The 5000-nt window shown below is 41.8% G+C and overlaps 1 protein-coding gene across 2 annotated transcripts in view; it reads left to right on the top strand.

Moving 5' to 3' along the window:
* erc2 (ELKS/RAB6-interacting/CAST family member 2) overlaps positions 1 to 5000 on the top strand; it is a 43530-nt gene that overhangs the window by 7897 nt on the left and 30633 nt on the right. The window lies entirely within an intron of this gene.

Raw genomic sequence — 5000 nt, 5'->3', positions numbered from 1 at the left:
CACACACACACACACACACACACACACACACACATTGTGTTCTTGTCATTTGGGGTATTTAACATAAAAAACCCTTTTTGGAAAGAGACACTGAGGTTCCTATTCACACTAAACACTGTTTTTACATAATTATTATATTTTATAAAAATAGTGTGTGTGTGTGCGTGTGTGTGTGTGTGTGTGTGTGTGTGTGTGTGCAGTTTATAAGCAGTGACATACACCTGTAATGAACCAGACAAACCGGTTAATAATATTTACAGAAAGAACAGTGTTGCCAGATTATTCTGAAACAGGATGTGAGCAGTTTCATCTCCACATCAGTATTTTATTTGAATGATATAAATATGATTATTTTTTCTTGCTAGCGGAATTAATTAGGACTCTTAGTTAGCAGTACTGCACCATTGTGCAACTCCTAGTAACATTCTTGGAAATGCACATGCTTATCTAAGTTTTATATCTAAAAAAATGTAAAGCCTTCTGGATTCTGTAAGTGTTTTTCCTGCTTTCGGTGACCGATGTGACGCACCTCCAACTGACTCCGACTGGTACTGTTGGATTTTATACCTGAACCTGGATTTGGTTTCCCTCTTTGCAGAAAGCTGTATGTCAGCACTGTGTTTAGGAGTTTGATCACACACACTATGAGTTCCACCCCAAAAATTCCTCCTGGAGATCAAACTTCTTCATAAGATCTATATGCACTAATAGTGAAGGAACGGCAGCAACAGTACATTATGTTTTTGGTGTATCTCTCTGAACCAGCAGGCTACATTCATTCACAAGGTGTGTGTATGTGTGTGTGTGTGTGTGTGTGTGTGTGTGTGTGTGTGTGTGTGTATGTGGTGTGCACTGGTGGACAGTAATGAAGTAAATGTAATTCATTACTATAGTTAAGTTAAGCTTATTCACGTATCTGTATTTTACTGAAAAATTTTCATTTGGGAGATTTTACTGAAACTTCACTACATTTCAAAGTCAAATATTTCACTTTATTCAACTACTCTTAGTGAAATCATTTGTTCTTTTTTATTAACGAGGATAAAAACGAAACTGGTGAAACACGCAGCGAATCACCAATCAGGGTCGAGCTGTTTTACACGTGTTCTGATCGGCGCTTGGTGAATCTACTGATCACCAACATACAGTTCAGCATCAGTTCAACATCAAGCAGAACATTTACAGAGGAATAAATGATGAAGAAACTCCTGACTCGAACTCACCACAACACGTGACCTCATTTACACGTTTTATTTCAGTAGTTAAAAACAAGGTTTTTGGGTTCATGATCATTATAATAGAAATCAATCAGTGTTTGAGTCTTTAATATCATTCTATTAATAGATCAGTGTGCTGAGAGTCACATTCGAGTCTTTACACATAAACAGAGGTGATTAAGTAAAGAGTCTTGTGATAAAAATGATAATAGGAACATTATAGTTATAATAAATCAGTACTTCAGATACTTAAGTACATTTGAAGACAAAAACTTTTACTCAACGTTTAAAGGAGCACTTTTACTGTTACTGGAGGAACATTAGTGTATCTCTACTTTAAATCTACTACATGGTTTGTGTACTTCATCCACCACTGGTGACAGAGCAAGGCAGCGGCACCAAAACCAGGACCCGAGTTTGATCCCGACCCTGTGAAAGGTCTCAGCAGTGATTCCTGAGACTCCTCACACTCAATGTTCATATTCACATTGCCATGGTGATGGTTAATGAGCCACTCCTCTCCACTCGAGTCCTCAGACACCCACACTAAATGAGATGCTATAATTAACCTTGGCTAACACACACACACACACACACACACACACACACACACACACACACACTCACTGCCCTCTGATCCATCACTCGAGCTGCTTTTAGTAACAGGAATGAGTGTTAGTGAGTGATGAGGAGCGTCAGAGTGATGTAGACTGAATCAGACCACCATCCTGTCCTTCACTTCATTGAGTGTGTGTGTGTGTGTGTGTGTGTGTGTGTGTGTGTGTGTGTGTGTGTGTGTGTAACAGATGACTGGTAGAACCTCAAGGACACAGCGGTGCAGTCTGAAAGACTCTCTCACCCGTCTGCCCCACTCTTTTATTTCTTTCTCTCTCTCTCTCTCTCTCTCTCTCTCTCTCTCTCTCTCTCTCTCTCTCTCTTTCTCTCTATTTCTGTCCTTTCCTATTTCTATTTCTCTCCTTGGGTCTTTATAGTTTACTCAGTTTCCCCTCTTTCTGATTCTGTCGACATCTCTCTCTTCCTTTTCATTTTCTTTTCTTTTCGTTTTCTTTGTCTACATCTCTTTCTCAATCTGTTGCTTTCTCTCTTTCTTACCTTTTTTTTCCCTTTGTGCTATCTTTTTTATCTACGTTCCTTCGATTTCTTTTCTTTTTTCCTCTGTCTCTTCTTTATTCTTACATAATTCTTTCAGTATTTCTCTCTCTCTCTCTCTCTCTCTCTCTCTCTCTCTCTCTCTCTCTCTCTCTCTCTCCCCTGAGTAATTATAAGCTCTGTAATGAAGGAGCATGCTCAGAAGGTAAAATGTCTTTCACTGTGTCTCTCTATCTTTCTGTCCTTGATGACACACAGCTGAGGGAGAAAGAGAGAGATAGAGAGAAAGAGAGGGGGAACAAAAAAGATTGAATGAAATGATCAAGTGAATGATAGTAAAGTGTGTGTGAGAAAAAGCATAAAAGCAAAAAAATAGCAAGCGACAAAAAAAAGAAAGCAACAGAGTGACAGACATACAAAGAGGGCGAAGGGGAAAAAGAGCAGGAGTGGGAAGGCAACAGGGAACATAAGAAAGAGCATGAACAAGGGAACGACTGAAAGCATGAAAAGGAAAAGATGAAGGAAACGGATGAAAGAAACAGAGAGAGAGAGAGTGAAGCAACAGACAAAGAGAGAGAGGGTATGAGGAAGAAGACAGAGTTAGAAAATGAACGAAATACAATATAAAGGGTGTGTGTGTGTGTGTGTGTGTGTGTGTGTGTGTGTGTGTGTGTGTGAGAGAAAGAGGGGGGAGTATTTTAGCTCTCAGCTCTTAAGGTTAAAATAGGAAGGCCTCTCCTGGTGTGTGTGTGTGTGTGTGTGTGTGTGTGTGTGTGTGAGGCATTTAGACAGACAGTTGGAAGTGTGTGTTCATGCTGTTGCTCCATGCTACATTATAGAGCTGAAAGGTGCTGCAGGTGGTCTCTGGGCTCCTGATCTGATCTCGGAGGACGTTCTCCTTCCTCACGGCGGAGACACACGAGGGTTACTGATGTTTTTACTCCTGGGATTTTGTCAGTATGTGATAATCCAGTGCTGAGTGTGTTACAGAATGTTAGTGCACCGTATGCAGAGGAAGAACACCTTGAGATGAAGCAGAAAGCACCTAGCTGTAGATTATCACCATGGGGCTTTCATACTTCTGGAATCTTCTGCCCTCCAGGACCAGGCTTCTCATCATTTCTCATTATGACTTCATCTTAAAATATTTCTCTCACTTCCTGCTCGTCGTGATTTTCTGTAGTAAAGCTCACACATCTGATGTCGAGACACTGCATCAGACACAGACATCTGTTTGGGTCCAGATAATGAAATTGAATGAAACAGAAGGTCCAGGTGACATGGGAGTGGGTGAGGGATGTGATCGTAGTATGGGCAGTGTGGGTGAGAGACATGTGTGTGTGTGTGTGTGTGTGTGTGTGTGTGTGAGGGACGTGATGTGGGCTGAGTGTGTGAGGGATGTGATATGGCCTGTGTGTGTGAACACGTGATGTGGGCTGTGTGTGAGGGACGTGACGTGGGCTGTGTGTGTGAGGGTCGTCACGTGGGCTGTGTGTGTGAGGGACGTGATGTGGGCTGTGTGTGAGGGACGTCACGTGGGCTGTGTGTGTGAGTACGTGGTCAGGGGGGCGGAGCTGCTGGGAGTTTCTCTTCACTGACAGATTTGTGATCAGTCGATGGTGATAAAAGAACTTTACTTTATGGCTTGTTTTTTTTCTTTCTTTCTTTCTTTCTCTCTTTCTCACACACACACACACACACACACACACACACACACACTCAGCAGGAAGGTCATTAGTCAGTTTAAGTGGGCAGCCGTTAGTGGAGATTTTGGCCTCAGGCCTGGATTTGTTGCTCTCACAGTGATTAACTCTAGGATTTATAATGGTCTGAATAAACACACACACACACACACACACACACACACACACGTCTTATCCTTGAATAAAACTTGATTCAGACTGGACAATTAATTCAACACACACATGATTTATTACTAGTCATAGTCTTTTGTTTATTGCTGTTCTTTTCTTTTTATTATTATTATGTTCGTTATAACTTTTTATTTACTTTTAAAAAACAATCTTTTTGGTTCATGTTATTGTATGAGTACGTCAGGTGTGGCAGAGGAGTGTGTGAGGGTGGTGCAGTAGGAATGGTTGAAGTTGGATGGGTGAGGACAGTGGGGACCGTGAGGACAGTGAGGACAGTGGGACAGCAGTGAGGTGTGCAGTAGGAATGGTTGAAGGTGGAGGTTGGACTGCATTAAGGATCTGAGTTTCCTGTTTGCAGTGGTGATGGACAGGTTGATGGACGAGGTCAGATAGGAGTCTACATGAACTATGATGTTTGCAGATGATATTGTGATTTGTGGTGAGAGCAGGGAGCAGGTCGAGAGAGCCTGGAGAGGTGGGGGTACGCGCTGGAGTGAAGGGGAATAAAAGCCGACGTTAAGATGTTAAAAACGATGCATCAACGATACAAATGCCAAATTGTTTCCGATGCACACTTTTTTAAATCGATGCATCACATCGTTAACTTTTATGCCGATGCACCGATGCGAATCAGTGAATCATACCGTTCCTGATATAGAGACAGTGGCATTGACAGAAAGATAGAAGGCGTAGCTGGAGTTGGCAGAGTTGAAGATGCTGATGGACAGGATAAGAAACAAGATCATTAGAGAGACCATGCAGGTAGGAGAGAATGTTTTGAGAGAGGAATGATCGTGTG

This window comes from Silurus meridionalis, chromosome 19 (genome assembly GCF_014805685.1).
Source record: "Silurus meridionalis isolate SWU-2019-XX chromosome 19, ASM1480568v1, whole genome shotgun sequence".
Taxonomy (NCBI): domain Eukaryota; kingdom Metazoa; phylum Chordata; class Actinopteri; order Siluriformes; family Siluridae; genus Silurus; species Silurus meridionalis.
The sequence above is the reverse complement of the archived record's forward strand: the minus strand, read 5'-3'. Positions and strand labels throughout refer to the sequence as shown.